The sequence below is a fragment of the Felis catus genome, chromosome F2 (assembly GCF_018350175.1).
Source record: "Felis catus isolate Fca126 chromosome F2, F.catus_Fca126_mat1.0, whole genome shotgun sequence".
In the NCBI taxonomy this organism is placed as follows: Eukaryota; Metazoa; Chordata; class Mammalia; order Carnivora; family Felidae; genus Felis; species Felis catus.
The window spans coordinates 23,605,714-23,623,852 of record NC_058385.1 but is presented as its reverse complement, the minus strand read 5'-3'; the positions used below and the strand labels follow the sequence as shown (position 1 = coordinate 23,623,852).

The 18,139-nt window shown below is 38.6% G+C and overlaps 1 long non-coding RNA gene across 2 annotated transcripts in view; it reads right to left on the bottom strand.

Moving 5' to 3' along the window:
• Positions 1–7,464: 7,464 nt before the first annotated feature.
• LOC102899236 overlaps positions 7,465–18,139 on the bottom strand; it is a 61,509-nt gene continuing 50,834 nt past the window's right edge. Inside the window, exon 5 of one of the 2 annotated variants that reach the window (XR_006592715.1) lies at positions 7,465–8,309. This is a non-coding gene — a long non-coding RNA (uncharacterized LOC102899236). Of the gene's footprint in view, positions 8,310–14,564; positions 14,949–18,139 lie in introns of those variants that run through there. The other variant, XR_891322.3, reaches the window with a different exon arrangement.

Genomic DNA, 18,139 nt, shown 5'->3' with positions numbered 1-18,139 from the left:
AAAATGAATGGTAATTTAATCCAACCATTGGATTGGGAGAAAATGAATGGAATTTATTCATATAATGCTGATACTTGTCAAATACCTCTTCTGGAATCCTTCGCATCCATATACACGTTTCTTCATTACTTAAGAAGTATTGTGAAGACTAAGGAGCAGAGGATATAAAGAGACCGCATAAAATTGGTCAGCTGGGTCTTGAAGGATGAGCATCCAACTAGTAGACACACCTTTGTTTACTATTTCAGAACAATGTTTTTGACTCCAGATGCTATTTGCATGTAAGAAGATCAAACTAAAAGTCTAAACTAAAGTTCTTGAGAACTCCAGATCCTGTTTACTTTTTTTTTCCTGGGTATCCAAAAGGATAAAATTACACTGCTTCTTTATGAATAACTTCATTTTCTTAAAGTTATTTTCCACTTACTTTTTTTTTAACATCTATTAACATTTTATTTTTTTTAATTTTTTTATATGAGATTTATTGACAAATTGGTTTCCATACAGCCACTTACTTTTTTTTTTTTTTAAGTTTATTTATTTAGAGAGAGTGCATACACATGCGTGCACATGACTGGAGAAGGGACAGAGAGAAACGAAGGGAGAGAATCCCAAGCAGGTCTGCTGTCAGGGCACAGAGCCTGAGGTGGGGTGGGGAGGACTGGATCCCACTAACTGCAAGATCATAACCTGAGCCGCAATCAAGAGTCCCACGTTCAGCAGACTGAGCCACCCAGGCCCCCCTCTTCCACTTAGACTTTTAAAATGCTTCTGTTTAGTGTAATTGAATCTGCAAATAGCAATTTTCCATTTTACTGATATATGTCTAAAATTTTCTCTTAATATAGTGTTTTAATATTGTTACAAAGATAAATTGAGATATATTAGAAATGTTTCATTTATTTGAGCAAAAATTTATTCAAATTGGGCAGCACCAAACTGAAAGTGGTTAAGAGTCCTCCATTGAGAGGAGCTAGCGGCAACACAGAGAAGACGAAGAAGCAAAGCAAGGAAGTTATTTCATTTGCTATAGTTTAAGCATTTGCATTATTTGGGGAAATCTAGTTGGCTGTTTGTGATTGGTTGTTCTTAGACATTTATAGGAATTAATTCTGGCTTAGGTTTGGTTTGCTTACATAGGCTATCAAGGTATTAGAGCCATCTCAGTCTAACAGCGTCCTTGACTGATTACTTCAATAATATACTGAGAACTTGAATTTTAACTTCTGTTAGGCTTAGTTTTTTTTCCCCAACAGATACTATAAGCAAATAAAAATAATATTTGGTTTACTTCACGGTTTCAAAATAGCTAAACTGAGATCATATTCTGAAAATTCTATGCTGTAGAATTACGTTGAATTGTTATTTATGCTTAGATTTCCCAGTTCTAGTAATATAGACGTTTGTTGAATATAAACTACTTGAATGGGATTTTAGAATGATACTAAGACTTTAAAAATAAGACTTGATACCCATTCATATCATCTAAAAGGTTCCGTTTAAAAACAGAGGCTGATAAGTATGCCTGGGTGGCTCAGCTGGTTAAGCGTCTGACTTCTGCTGAGATCATGACCTTGTGGTTTGTGAATTTGAGCCCTGCATGGGGCTCTGTGCTGACAGCTCAGAGCCTGGAGCCTGCCTCAGATTCTGTGTCTCCCTCTCTCTCTGCCCCTCCCTGCTCATGCTCTTTCTCTCAAAAATAAACAAACATTTAAAAAAAAAAAATGGAGGCTGATGTAAAACTGAAAAACAATTATCACTTGTAGAATGTATGGCCACCATTATTGTATGTCCTTTTTGTCTGTTTTTAGCTGTCTTTCCTCCCCATCCACCAGCTCTCTTTTCTTCCTTTAAGGTGAATTTAAGGGCAAAATGGCATGATGGAAAAAAGAAAAAAAAATTGGTAAACCTAATACACTGATAAGAACCCAAAATATTTCTTTATACATTACTGGTTTAAAACATAAACAGAAGAATCTTTCTAGAAAATAATTTGTCAACAGATTATCAAAATCACATTTAGTCAATGTGTTTCTATACAGATGCTAAAAATGATGCCTGTTGAAACTTTGGCTACAGAGAAGTTCAGTTGGAGAGTTAACAAAATATAGAACCACATATACACAGTATGATTATGTAAAAATGCATGGAAAAAAACTTGTCTGCAATCTATATTTTTTCATAATAAGCAATATAATAAGCACAGTAAGCATATTATATTGACTATGTAAATAAAAATTTATCCTAGACTAGGTTCTAGCGCTAAATCTGGCATTAGCTAGCCTCAGTATCCTCATCTGGAAAATTCCATCATTCTCTAAGCAACGAATATAATGATCCTTTAGAGGGTGATAATGCAATGAGGAAAAAAGGAAGACAGAAGGGGAGAAAACACTTCTGAAGTAAAGGAGGAAAAGTCTGATTGAAAATGAGCCCACAGCCTCCTCTCCTCACCCCATTGCCCCTCCTTCTTGCCAAACTCTATTCTGAGCTACCATTAAAACCAAAAACTTCCAAAAATGATTTTTGCAAAGTCTTTGAAAAGTAACAGAACAATCTGTTTGCAAAAAGCAAGAACTTTTATCTGCCAAATCAATAAAACATGTGTTTCAGCCGAAAGTTATTAATTAGGTCAACAAACTGGATCGTCTGTATCTATTTTCCTTTCGTGTATATTGTTAACACAACAAGCGCCTAGTTGAGCAACTTGTAATGGTGAGTGTCTTGGCCCTACATTCCCTGCGTGCCACGGCCCGTAAACAAAGTGCAAACTTTATTTAGCTGTTTCAGCTTTTCTGGAAGGGTGCCTGAATTTAACCACAGTAAAGCAAGTAAAAAGGATAGGCCGACTGACAGAGCGAGAGAGGAAGGATGCTGGGGCAGAGAGAGCATGGAGTGTTAAAGAAGGTTTCAGAATTCAGTATCCGCGGCAGACGCCTGGAATCTCTGTGAAAGATCTCAGAATTCAGGACAGCTGAACAACCCCGGGCTGGGAGGGGAATGCAGGGAGGGTTTTGTGGGGAGGGGGAAAAGCCCCAACCCTGGGGGTGGGGACGTGATTAGTTTTCAGTAATCGGTGTCTGAAAGAGAGCAAATGAGGCCACCCGATTGCGTGAACAGTTGAGATGCTCTAGCAACTTTTCACAAAAGACAGATGCTGCTTTTTAAAGACCACGATCTTGTTAACATAGAAACCGCACTTCCACTTTGCAATTTTTTTCTCTGTAATCTCCAAGCCCCCACAAGTACCCCCAAACCAGAGGCAGAGACAACCTCTAAAATTACCAAAGATCTTAACATCCAATGTGAGAAACTACAAGTCCCAGGGTGTAGTGCTGCCGTGGAGAGTACCTGACAGAGTAACTACAAATCCCAGGATGCAGGGCTACGACGGAACTCCGAGCATCCCTTTCAGAATGATGTCCCTGCGGAAATCAGATCAGGCTCGGCGTTGCATGCTGGGAATCAGAGACTCAGAATCCGATTGGTTGAGATTTGCAAATGACCGCGGTCAGTGGTACTGTAGGATTAGGGAGGAGGGCGTGCGCACTTCCTGTGCACGGAAGCCGGCAATAGACTGCGTCCCTGCCTTACCAGGTACAGATCTCCCGCGCGTTGTAGAAAGCGTCCATGACCCGGCGGAAGTGATTCCTCCAACTGCCCCGGAACCCACGGCGGCAGGCAGCTGGGGGTGGGGGGGTAGCCCTGGAGTAGGGGCTGTGGCGGTGCGCGGGGACCCGGCGCGGTGGCTGCGGTGGCTTCAGGGCTGACGAGTGAGTCTTGGGCTGGGATGGGAACGGAGCTCCAGATTCGTATGGAGAACGAGGAAGGCTTGTACTGGGCGCGCTCACAGTCCCACTTCCCACCCCTTCCCATTTGGGCGGGGAAGGAACGGAAGCTCTTAACCTCCCCGGGCCTCCTCAGCTCCTGGTTTGGGGGAGGGGAGAAGAGGGCGGCGGGACCTTTCTAGGCGCCTCTCGGTGGGTTTGGAAGAGGGAGAAGGAGGGGCGGTCGCCAGCGTGTCTGGGCCTTCCCCGGGCTCAGCGCGGGGAGGGTGGAGTTAGGAGCATGGCAGCCCTGTCGCTTTCCCTTTTTGCTTTCCCCGGGTGCACTCGGATAAGTCCTTTTCTTGGAGTCCGTCCCCAGTCACAGGAGTGACTCTCACAGTCTTTCACAGTCACTGTCCCCCTCTTTCCAGCTGCAGGACCCCGACAAGTTTACCTTCTGGGCAACTTGTCGATCTCTACCCGACTTGATAGTTTGAAACTGTCGTGCATCTACCTTCAGTTTTTCTGAAACGTATCTAGTACGGCGGCCGCTGAATTTCTCTTACGGAACTAAAATCTCTTTAGTAATCTGTAGCTGTGGAATTCTTGTCATTAGTGCGAGTATTTCTACTTTGCATCACCTTCAGTGTACGGAACAACCGAAATCCTTTAGTTTGAGTTTTAAAATCCTTATATGAAAACTGCCAAATTTGCTTTTTGACCCCCCAAATAGTCGTTTCCTTTAGTGTATAGTAGACTGAGATGATAAATTGCTGATCTTGCTTACATTATAATTCATGATGTTGAAACATCACAGGTGGATTCATTCATTCTAGAGATACAATGGTAAGAAAACAGCTATGATCCCTGTCATCGTGGATATTTATTGCTAATTGCCAAGTAATGATTTGGGGTTCATTATTAGTTTTTAAATGGTCATTCTTTTTTCCCTTAAGTATGAAATGTATTTAGTAACTACGATTTCAAAATATATATACATATTTTTTTAAGTTTATTTCAACTCAGCTGCCGGTTTCATTACATTATGGTAATTGTGTAATGTAATTAGTAGTTAGTAGCCAGAGGTTATAGTCAACCCTATTTATCAAGTTCTGGTTTTTTTTTTTTTTTCTTTTTTATGTTTATTCATCTTTGAGAGGGTGAGTGGAGGAGAGGCAGATAGAGAGGGAGACAGATGATCCGGAGCCGACTCAGCACTGAGAGTGGAGAGCCCAAGGCGGGGCTCAGACTCACTATCTGTGAGATCACGACCTTAGCTGAAGTCAGACACCTAACCGACTGACACATCTACACACCCCTATATATCAAGTTTTTCTTTTTTTCAAGTTTTAAAGTAATATTTGAGTGTACCTTATAAGGTACTTTCTTTGGTATTTTTTTCCTTAAATAGGTTTTTCAGTACTATAAAATAATCTGGAAACTCTTTGCATTTACATTGATCTGTCTAAATGCATTTTGGCTCACTTGTAGTAAACGTTTACTGTTCCAAGGGCACCTGTGTGGCTCATTTGGTTAAGCGTATGACTCTTGATTTAGGTTCAGATGGTGATCTCAGGGTCCTGAGATGGAGCCCTGTGTTGTGCTGGGGATGGAGCCTGCTTAAGACTCTCTCTCTCTGTACCGTACCACCTCCACTCTTTCATGTGTCTCTCTCTCCAAAAAAAAATTTAAAAAAAAGTTTACTGTTCCATTATTAAATAAGATCAGAAAGGGGCGCCTGGGTGGCTCAGTCGGTTGAGCGTCCAATCTTGCGGTCTGTGAGTTCAAGCCCCGCATCGGGCTCTGTGCTGACAGCTCAGAGCCTGGAGCCTGCTTTGGATTCTGTTTCCCTCTCTGCCCCTACCCCGCTGGTGCTCTGTCTCTCTCTCTCTCTGTCAAAAATAAATAAACATTAAAAAAAAATTTAAGATCAGAAAAAGCCCATCTAGTCATACCTGAAATTTCAAGCCTTGAAATTAAGAAAACAATATTACCTTTCATTCAAGAAATATTTATCAAAAAAAAAAAAAAAAGAAAAATATTTATCAAGCATCTGCTATACGCCAGGCCTGCTACAGTCCTGCCCTTATGGAGCTTGGGGAAAGCAGAGATACAATAAGTATATGTATAAGGAAATATAGTTTCAAGTGGTGATAGATGTGAAGAGATTATATCAAGATTAGAGTTAGGGTAAACTAGGTGACCAGGGTAAGGGTTTCGAATTTGATAGGGGAGTCAGCAAGGAAGATCTGCCTCTCTGAGGAGTTGATGGTTTTGCTTGGACAACCTAAATGATGAGGAAAATCTGAGGGAAGAGCTTTTAAGATAGCAGTAACTGCAAAATGCAAAGACCTTAAGAGGGGAACGAACTTGACCTATTACAGTACAGAGAAGGCCAGTATAGCTGGAGCATAGCAAGGCAAGAATGATGGAAGATGAAAATCAGAATAGTTAGTAAAGATTAAATAAGATGCAACTTTATAGTCCTTTTTCTGTTTGTGATGAGAGGCCATTAGAGGATTTTGTGCAGTGGAGTAACATCTGACTTAGGCTTTTGATAACTAGTTACTGGTGGCAAATAGACCAAGTTGGAGGAAAGTGGGGAAACCAGCTACTAAGGAGGCTTGTAGTAGTCCAACTGAGATATGGTACCTTGAACTAGAGATGTGGTGTGGAAGTTAGTAGAAATGGTCTGATTTGGAATACCATTTGAAGACAGAGCCAGGTGGGTCTTGCCTTCACCCTAGGACAGAACAAAATTTGAGGAATCAACAGTTTTGCTGAGCATCTGTGTGACCAGTAGTGCCATTTACTCAGATGAGGAAGACAAGAGGGTACACTGGTTTCTGAGGAATAAACTTGGAATTCTGTAAAGGAATAAGTCAGGAGTTTGATAATTATTGTACAGCTCAGAATGTGTGCAAGTAGGCAAGTTGGATATGTACAACTATTGCGTGGGGGCAGAGTCATATTTTATAGGTAATATTTAAACCTGTGGACCAGAGGACATCAAGTGGAGAGTGTTAATGGAGAAGAGGGCAGATGACTGGGAGTACTCTGGTCAGAAGAGGAGCAAACAGTGGTAGAAACAGAAAAGGCAGGAGGATGTGGCATCTCTAACATTGAGGGAAGAAACTGTTTTGGGAAGGAGGTAGTAGCCAACTGTAAAACCCTGCTAAGAGATGACAAGTAAAGTAATTGAAATGTGATGAGCCTTTTGAGTGGATTAGTGGGCCAAAAGTCTGATTAAGGTTAAGTAGGTTAAGGAGATGTGGATGGTAGTAATGATGTTACAGCATTTTGATGTGTATAGGAATAATGGGAATTTGGTAGGACTAATAGAACAAAGTCCTTGGAGGGGTGTGCTTACATGGAAGGGTTGGCCTTAGATAAGGATTTTTTTTTTAATGTTTATTTTTGAGAGAGACAGAGAGAGAATGTACACAAGTGAGGGAGGGGCCAGAGACAGAGAGGAAGACAGAATCCAAGCAGGCTCCAGGCTCTGAGCTGTCAGCGCAGATCCCTACACAGGGCTTGAACTCACAGACCCTGAGATCATGACCTGAGCCAAAGTGGGACACTTAACCAACTGAGCCACCCAGGTGCCCCTATTTATTTTTGAGAGCAAGATAGAGAGCCAGTGGGGGAGGGGCAGAGAGAGAGGGAGACAATCCCGAGCACGCTATACCCTGTCAACACAGAGCCCTATGTGGGGCTTGAACCCATGAACCATGAGATCATGACCTGCGCTGAACCAAGAGTCGGATGCTCAACCAACTGAGCCACTCAGGTGCCCCAGGAAGAATGGTTTTTCAGCTTTTGAAACAGGAGGGTAGACAGAAGATATGGTATATACATGCAAGTAGAATGAAGGTAGAAAGACAAGGTAATTGAAGTGATACCTTTCTGTTTTCTTGATAAAATAAGTAAATTTGTCAGGGCAGGGAGGAGAAGGTGTTGGAGGTTTAGGAGAAGCTAGGATTTTTTTTCAGAGTAGAAAAGCCAGTTTACTACCAGGATCACTACAATGCCAGGTGCCTATTTAAAGTGTGTGGTCACAAATTTAAAGTTGAGGTCAGTCAAAATGGTTGTGTCTTTTTTCCAGCCACATCCATCTCTTGGTTGAGGCTTGAGCTAGGCAGAGAATTGGGTTTGCCCGGGATTGGGATGTAGGTGGGCATATATATCAGAGGGGAGGGCAGGGACTTAGGGTATAAAGACTGTGAGATGTGCATGGTGCCAATCCTGATGAATTCAGTGGGATTAAGCAAGGTCAGAACTTGTTTTCTATTTGTTTTTTATATTTGTTTTTGGCCCATTATTCTAAGGGTTCTTTTAAATTAATTTATAATGTGTAGAATCTAATTAGAGAGTATATAGTGGGAATATTTGCTCAAACCTTTTTAAACCAAAACAAAGGAGTTTGGAGATCATTGTCTAAGAGGGAGTTTAGGTAGTTTACAAGAGTGAGGAAGACAGACTCTGTCGAAGCACGTAGCGCTCTGGAGTCCTTAAGTGCTCTGGTGTATGATCGCAACAACTCTGTTGAATAAAGATGGGAAATTGGAGTTACAGGCATTTGTAGAGGGATGAAGAATTTCAGATAGGTATAGTCATGAAATAGTGGCTCTGGAAGGCACTTTTAGACACAGTTTAGCCCATTGTGTTTGGGAGATAAACAAGTATTATCACTTTAATTTGTCAGGGTCTCAAGATAGAAATTTGAAGAGCAGAAATTTAGATGTGGACTTCCAGTGACACTTCTGCTTTGTATGAAGGCCTTTCTCACCTCTCTCCTGATTTGGCTTATACTGTTTACTTTGCTTGGATCTCCTTCCAGTTCTGCTTGGTAAAAATACCTCCTTACATTGAGACCCAGATCAAAACCTACTTTCCTTTTGTGGCCATTCACTTAAGAGATTCATAGTCCAAGATTTACTTCTTTAGGACTCCCATAGTCCTACTCCTTCTCTATTAGCATCTGCAAATCTAGAGAATTTGGATTAGTTTTATTATCAGCATCAGTATTTTTTGAAAGGTTAATGAGACAAAACCATTCTGGATTGATATCTTTACAATGAAACATACCTAAATTTAAGAAAAATCAATAAATTTTTAAAAACATCTTACTCTAACCTTATTTTAATTGAGATATAATTGACATACCCTGAAATAGTGTACCATTTAATTTTCCAGAAAGTTGCCTCATGTTCCTTCAGAAGCAACCACTGATCTATCACCATAATTCATTTTGCCTGTTCTAGAATTTCATATAAATGGAATAATGCAGTATGTACTTTTTTGTTTTTCCATTCAGTATAATATTTTTATTATTCACCTGTCTTGTGTACCAGTAGATCATCCCTTGTTGTTACGAATGGTATTCCTCTGTACAAATATATCACAGCTTATGTGTCATCAGAATAGTTTCTCATTTGTTTTGAATAAAGCTGCTCTAGACACTTCCATAAAACATTTTTTTCTTTTTTAATGTTTATTTATTTTTGAGAGAGCGCGTGTGCATACACGAGCAGGGGAGGGGTAGAGAGGGAGGGGGACAGAGGATCCTAAGCAGGCTCTACACTGTCAGCACGGAGCCCAGTGCTGGGCGCAAACTCACGAACCAAGAGATCATGACCTGACCCCAAGTCAGACGCTTAACCGACTGAGCCACCCAGGCGCTCTGTACAAAATTATTTTGTGGGCAAGTTACTTCTTGGATGAATACTTAGAAATCAAGTGTGAGGATTTAGGAAAGACTTGTTTATCAGTTTGCCACTTGTAAATTAGTAAGCTATAACTTACCAAAACATAAGTAACTGAGAACCATCATTCACAGTGATCTGAAGTCCACTTAACATCACTGTAATGATTGCTGTGGTCTGCATCACCCTGTGTAATATTTCTGATTGATCATTTGGGGCGAGTCTAAAATAGAGTTCTTAAATATCCAGAAGGATCTCTTCTAATCTAGATTCCTAAAGGCCCATAGTTCACAACAGGCAGAACATAGGGCAGACATTTGTGAGGGGTTTGTTTCTAGAAATGAAGCCCTGCTGATGGAATATTATAATGCAGTTGATTACTGAGTATTATTAGGTGAGTTATTATTTTAATAGTAAAAACTTGACCATTTAGGACAACAATTAGGCTGTGACTAATTGTTAACTATCAGAAATAGATTGAAATGAGGTCAGTGCTTTTACTTTAAATGACGTAATAGATTCCCTTAGTAAAGGCAAAGAACTACCCTCTTTGAGCTAGTGTTAGTGTGTGTAGACAGCCACTGAGAACAAAACTTGTTCTTAAACTCAGGGATGTTTGGAAGCACATTTTAACCCCAGAAGATTTGAGGACATTATCAAACACAACATTTTCAGATAACTGAATTCGTTCCAGGAAACATAAAATTCTAGAGATCATGTACAGAAATATATGTTTCATACGCTTGCATTTATAATTAACAATTTGTGGTAGTCAGTGCAAAATTGTGAGACTGGCATTTTGGTTATCATAATTTCATAAAATGTGGCTGTGACCTATGTCCTTGAAGTCTTTAAAATAAAAATTATTTTAAGAACCAAGAATTCATATTGACTAAATTTTATTGTGAAAGATGGAATACCATCTCCTTCCTTCATCACCCCCTCCCCTCAGTATAGCCCAAAATGTTTCAATAAACTTAAATAGAATAGTTTTCACGATGCTTGTCTAAAAGTTCTGTAAGTTTATTCAATGCCAACATCATGGGAAAACATACAAGTAATTAATCTTGGTCAAAAGAATTGTACCTTTGAATAACTTTATTCTGTCAGAAAGCTCAGAATAGGAATATCTGTGTCCTTGGCCAGATACACTATTGTATGAAGTTTCACCCTGTTAACATCACCACATAATTACCATTGTGTTGGATACCTGGGTCGTAAAGAGAGAATCTTGCCTTGTGGAAACTTACGGTTAGTAAGCAAGACAAAATGTATCTAAAAAGACACACTTTGAAGCATTTGCATCTAATAGTAAAGAAAACTATAAATTCCACAATGGAGGAAAAATGGGAGAGGAGTAGTACTATTTGCTAAAAGTATTAGGAGAGCCTATGCAAGAATTAGATATAGAAGCATTGTTATAAGTTAAATAGGCCAGAATGAGAAAGTCTAACTCCTCTTGAGAGGAGTGACACTCCAGTGACACTCCAGTGACATCCAGTGACACTATAAGCACATTCGGGCAGGATATTTTGATGTGTTATTACAAATTGGAATTGCCTTCTAACTTCTGTCAATTTGTATTACTTTGTTTTCCAAATTAATCATATTTTTACATATAGTTAGGAACTAATCATCAGGCTGACCATTGTTCCCTTATGAGCTGTTTGGTTCTATACGTTTATTTGTTTCTTTTTAAAAAATCAAATTTAGGGCGCCTGGGTGGCTCAGTTGGTTAAGCTCAGTTGGTGACTCTTGATTTTGGCTCGGGTCATGATCTCACACTTCATGTTTCAAGCCCCCTGGTCCAGCTCTGCACTGACAGGGCTCTCCCTGCTTGGGATTCTCTTTCTCCCTCTCTGCCCTTCCCCGCTCACACACCAGCAGGGGAGGGGCACAGAGAGAGGGACACACAGAACTGGAAGCAGGCTCCAGGCTCTAAGCTGTCAGCACAGAGCCCCCACCTGGAGCTCAGACCCACAATCCGTGAGATCATGACCTGAGCCAAAGTGGGACGCTTAACTGACTGAGCCACCCAGGCACTCCTCAAAATAAACTTTAAAAACAAATTTAAACCATAGTTTTCTTTTAAAAAAGTTACAGTTTCCTAGTTATTTATACTTTGAACATATATTTTTGTGCATTTTATTTATTCTGCAGAAAACATAATAGGCAGGAAGCCACTTGTTTTACATAAATGGCACCAAACTATACCTATCATTCTAATCTGCTTTTTAAAAAATTAATCTTGGGGCGCCTGGGTGGCTCAGTCGGTTGAGCATCCAACTTCGGCTCAGGTCATGATCTCACGGTCCGTGAGTTCGAGCCCCGCGTCGGGCTCTGTGCTGACAGCTCAGAGCCTGGAGCCCGTTTCAGATTCTGTGTCTCCCTCTCTCTCTCTCTGCTCCTCCCCTGTTCATGCTCTGTCTCTGTCTCAAAAATAAATAAACGTTAAAAAAAAATTTTTTTTTTAAATAAAAAATTAATCTTGGTGGTATTTCATACATATATAGATTTAATTTATTCCCTTTCACTGCCCATAATAACTATCAATAATTGTAGATATACTATTTTTATTTAGGTCATTCCCTAATTGGGAACTTTTCAGGGGTTTTTTCAATGTTTCATTTGTGCACGTATTATAGTCAATATTCTTCTCCTTGCCTTTGTGCACAAGCTAGTGTTTCTCTAAAATAGATACCAAGAAGGAGAATTATTGCTAACCTCCTGATGATTGTGCTGCTGCCTTCCAAAAACTGTTGTGCTATATATTTAGTATTATCCTCTTCCTCTTGTGTACCACTTGATTCCTAGCACATTTTAGTGTTTTAGTTTGGGTGTTTGGTGATTACTGTTGGGATCAAACATTTTTTTGTACAGGTCTATGAGCTATTTTTATTTTTTTCTTCTGTTATTTTTCCAGAGTTCAGTGGGTTTTATTATATTTGTTTCTTTAATCTGTAGCATATTTTTTATGAATGGTATCAGTTAGATGTCTAACCTTATTACTTTTTCCAAGTAAATAGTGAATGTAAAGAGACATACAAAAAATAGATTTGTAGCTGCTGCTGTCATCTACTTAATAACCTAAGTCAATCAGTTAAAAAACTATTAGTACTAATAAGAGAGTTCTGCATAGGTGATGGGATACAAATCAACTTTTAATGGATTTAAAAGCTTTTCTTTAAAACACCAGCAATAACCTTTCAGAAAGTATAATAGGAAAACAGACAGAATTCATAATAAAAACTATAAAGTATCTAAAAGTCCACCTAAAAAGAAATGTGTATTGATAAAATGGGACTTGCCTGGCCACTTAGAACATGTTTATCACATTGACTGTAATGAAAACAGTAGATATCTTGGGTATAAACAGGTTAGTGAGATAGAGTATAGTCTAGAAATTCCTTTAATAGTAAATGATTGCAGTAACATTTCAAATTTGAAGGATGGGCTGGCTGTTCAAAGATCTTTTCAATGTTCAGTAATACTAGATTCAAAACTGATTGCTTTGTGGGTGCTAGGCTCACCTAGAATTTCTATTGGTTCCCAAAAAATAAAAAACTATAAAAGAATAATGTTTATATATAACACTAAAAGCACAATATATCTGAGGACTTTTTGTTCATACTGAACAAATTTTCAACCTACTAGAATACTAGAAAATTTTCAGCCTACTGCTCAACCACGTGTGTTTACCTACCTAATTCGTATTTCCAGAACTCAGCTCAGTTATGGAATAGACACTCAAATGTTTACCCTGAGAATTTTGTAAACCCAAACTTAGATTTATGTAGGTAATTTGTAGGTTACATCCCAATTTAATCACACTTTAAATATTTTTAACTTCTACCTAAGAATTAGGATTTACTCAACTATTAGTGTTAATATACTGTGGATTTTTGTTGTTGTTGTTAGTGATGGGGAGTTTCTCTTCCCCCACCCACCCATCTTTAACCCTTGAATAAATGGTGAAATTGATTTACTATATTAAGAAGTCTATAGAGAAGCTGTTGCTACACAAAGGGCTTCTAAAATGTGACTGCATAGTTGCGTAGCTACTGCTAGTTAAGTAAACATCCTAGATGTTTGGCTCTGGAGATTTTCCAGATAGAAAGTTGGCACTTGAAGTTCTTGTTCTAGCTTTTCTATCATTTTTTTCCTTTTTTGTTTTCTTAGAATGATTACAAAGCAGTATGAACAGAATACAGTAATAATGACCAATGAATTTTTATCTGCTATTATTATCATAAAGTGGCAGAGTACTGCTTTTAGTACTTACACTTTCGATAAGTATCTAAGGATTTCTATCAGCAGCTCTTACCTAGCAGCAGTGGAAAACAAGTTTTAATGGGAGCCAGAATTTTTTACCATAGCAGCATGGAATAATGGAAAGGAGTGCAGGCCCTAAAGCAGACCTACCTAGGTTTAAATCCTCTTGCTGCCACTTGAGCTGTAGAAGCTTTAAGCAAGTAGCAGCCTCTTAGTGTTTCTTTATCTCTAAAATGAGAATAATAATACCCTTGTGGAAGTGTTGTTTTAAAATAATGTATGTAAAGCATGTAGTGCAATGTTTACCACTTATCAGTCCCTCAACTTGTTGGTAATAATATGACATTGCCCCTGTTGCCCTTATCTCGTATTAGAAATGGTACTTACATATCCATGCTTAGCATTCTAGACTAACAAATAGATTTGATTCCTACTCTTACTCTGTCATTACTGGAACAAATCATTCAACTCCCTTATTACATCAGTGATGTTACTATTTTTTAAAATGAGGAATTACATAGGTTATCTCCAAGTTTCTTTCCTGCTATAAAATGTTATGGTTCATTTTCTTGGCCCTTCCCTTAAGGCTAGATAAAATACTGGTCAGGAATTTCTTAGAGAACAGGATGTTTTCCCATTAATAACATAAAAATACTGGTATAAATGAAATCTTGAAGAAATGATATAAAAATAAAAAGTTACTCAAAACATGAACCCTTTTCCTTTAGCATTCATCTTTGTAAAATTTAAGATTTGTCAGAATATTAAAGATTTTCTACAACTTCACTGTTAAACTTTAGAACTTCCATAGACTGCAGAAAAGATGTCACAGTGAAATGTATTATAAATGTGCACAATTACATAAGAGGAGGGCAAGCTTTATCTTTTTCATTTTTCTGGAGGCTACTTCATGTCCTTGGATTTATCATGTTATCATTGATTTAGCAAATACATGCTTTAGTGTCTGCTAGTATGTAGTAGATACAAGTATACAAAGATGATTAAGGTCAACGATCTCCTTCAAGTTCAATTCAACTCCTAAGGAACAACATCTGTATTTTTAAACTGTTGTCAGAATAGCTACCTTAAAGGGAAGGAAAAAAACAAATCTGTATTTATACAGACCACTATTCTGAAGGTGATCATCTTTTCCTCCCATGTTCAGAAACTTGATACTGTTCCATTTATGGTGGCTGGGAAACTCCTGCATAGCAGAGAGAGAGTTTTTAAACTTGTAATACCAAGGATATATTAAATAGTAATGGGCGAAAACATGTTATTCCAGCATTAATCTTAAAATAGCATTGTTATATTTTCAGGAAACTACTAAAGTTCCTGTGGAAGTAAAGTAGAATTTCATAAGAACATAATGGGTAAGTTACATAAAAGTCATTTTTTATTGCAAACAGTAGAAGCTGGTCTTCTCAAAGATAGGCCTTTGACATTGGTGAATGCAATCAGAATAGACTGAAATTAGTTGTTTAAATCTACAGCATCTGCTTACTGCAGGCAAACCTCAGAGATATTGTGGGTTTGGTTCCAGACCACAGCAATGAAGCTAGTCAAATGAGATCTTTGGTTTCCCAGTGCTTGTAAAAGTTATGTTTATACTATACTGTGGTCTGTTAAGTGTGCAATAACATTATGTATAAAAAACAAAACACAACATAATACCTGCTAAAAACAAGGTATGCCTGTACATATTTTTGAAAGGCAGATAAGTAATGTTTTTGTGCCAAATATATTTGTGATCGCTAGTAAGAAATAGCACCTTAAGAAATTAGAAACTTTCCCAACAAGCATATAAAATGCTTTAGCTTGCAAAAAAACACAAGAATTGCAAATTTAAATAATTAATAATTGTTTTTATTTTTGTTCTAAGGGATTGATAACACCTGCTAAATATCTGTATGCTTGAGTAGTCTATAATTTAAAAGTTACTTGCATCTTTATGAATGTCCCTGCTTTTTATTATGAAAAATTGTGAGAGTCATACACTACATAGCCTTCAGTGATTGTTAATGTTTGGCCACTTTGCTTTCTCTGTGTGTGTGTGTGTATGTGTATGTATGTATTTATATATCCACATACACATGCTTGCTTTTTTCTGTACCATTTATTTAGTTTGTGCAGTATCACTTCACACCAAATACTTGAGTAGGCATCTCCTAATTCATTGCATATTCAGAATTTTCTCAGTTATTTCAGTAGTGTTCTTTACAGCAGGTACATTATAGACATAGCTCATTTTATTGTGCTTCATTTTATTGCACTTCACAGATACTGCAGTTTTTTGGTTTTGTTTTTTGGTTTTGTTTTTGTTTTTTTTACAAACTGAGTTTATAGCAGCCCTGTGTGGAGCAAGTCTATTGGTGCCATTTTTCCAACAGCAGTTGCCCATTTCATGTCTCTGTCACATTTTGGTAATCTCACAATATTTCACTTTTTCATTATTATTATTGTATTTGTTATGGTGATCTGTGATCAGTGATCTTTGATGCTACTGTTGTAATTGTTTTGAGATACTATGAACCATGCTCACATAAGACAGGGAACTTAATCGATACATGTTGTGTGTGTTCTGACTGCTGCACCGACTAGCTATTCCCTCATCTCTCTCTCTCTCCTCAGACCTCCCTATTCCCTGAGACACAAAATATTGAAATTAGGCCAGTTATTAACCCTACAATGACTTCTGAGTGTTCAAGTGAAAGGAAGACTTGCACATCTCTCACTTTCAGTCAAAAGCAAGAGATGATTAAGCTTAGTGAGGAAAGCATGTCGAAAGCTGAGACAGGCTGAAAGCTAGGCCTCTTGCAACAGTTAGCCAAGTTGCAAATGCAAAAGAAAAGTTCTTGAAGGAAATTGAAAGTACTACTCCGGTGAACACACAAATAATAAAGCGAAACATCCTTATTGTTGATGGAGAAAGTTTGAGTGGTCTGGATAGAAGATCAGACCACCCACAACAGTCCCTTAAGGCAAGGCCTAATCCAGAGCAAGGCCCTGACTCTTCAATTCTGTGAAGGCTGAGAGAGGGGAGGAAGCTATAGAAGAAAAGTGAAGCTAGCAGAAGCTGGCTCATGAGTTTTAAGGAAAGCTGTCTCTATAACATAAAACTGTAAAGGTGAAGCAGCAAGTGGTGATGTAGAAGCTGCAGCATGTTATCCAGAAGATCCAACGAAGGTAATTAATGAGGGTGGCTACACTAAACAACAGATTTTCAGTGGAGATGTAACACTTTGTATTGGAAGAAGATGCCATCTAGGAGTGTTGTAGAGAGAGGTCAATGCCTGGCTTCAAAGGACAAGCTGACTCTCTTGTCAGGGGCTAATGCTGCTGGTGACTTTTAAGTTGAAGTCAGTGTTCATTGATCATTCTGAAAATCCTAGAGCCCTTGAGAATCATGCTGAATCTACTCTGCCTGTGCTCTACAAATGGAACAACAAAGCCTGGATGACAGCACATCTGTTTACAACATGGCTTACTGAATATTTTAAGCCTACTCTTCAGACCTCCTGTTCAGGGAAAAAAGATTCCTTTCAAAATACTACTACTTACTGACAACGTACTTGATCACCCAAGAGTTCTTATGGAGACGTGCAACAAGATTAATGTTGTTTTCATGCCAGCAAACATAGCATCCATTCTGCACCCCATGGATCAAGGAGTAAGTTTGACTTTCAAGTCTTGTTACTTAAGAATTACATAGCTGCCATAGATAGTGATTCTCGTGATGCATCTGGGCAAAGTTAACTGAAAACCTTCTGGAAAAGGTTCACCATTCTAGATGCCATTCAGAGCACGTGTGATTCATGGAAAGAGGTCAAAATATAAACACTAACAGGAGTGTAGAAAAAGTGGATTCCAACCCTAATGGATGACTTTCAGGGGTACAAGACTTCAGTGGCGGAAGTAACTGCAGATGTGGTAGAAATAACAAGAACTTGAATTAGAAGTGGAGCCTGAGGATGTGACTGAATTGCTACAATTTCAAGATGAAACTTTAACAGATGAGGAGTTGCATCTTATGGATGAGCAAAGAAAGTAGTTTCTTGAGATGGAATCTACTCCTGGTAAAGATACTGTGACAGTTGTTGAAATGACAAGAAAGGATTTAGAGTATTACATAAACTCAGTTGATAAAGCAGTGGCAGGGTTTGAGAAGATTGATTCCAATTTTGAGAGAAGTTCTCCTGGGGTCAGATGCTGTCAAATAGCATCACGTACTACAGAGAAATCGTTCCTGAAAGGAAGAGTTGATCAATGCTGCAAATTTCATTGTCTGATTTTATATAATTGCCACAGCCACCCCAGCCTTCAGCAACCACCACCCTGCTCAGTCAGTGACCATCAACATCAAGGCATGAATCTCCACCAGCAAAAAGATTACTA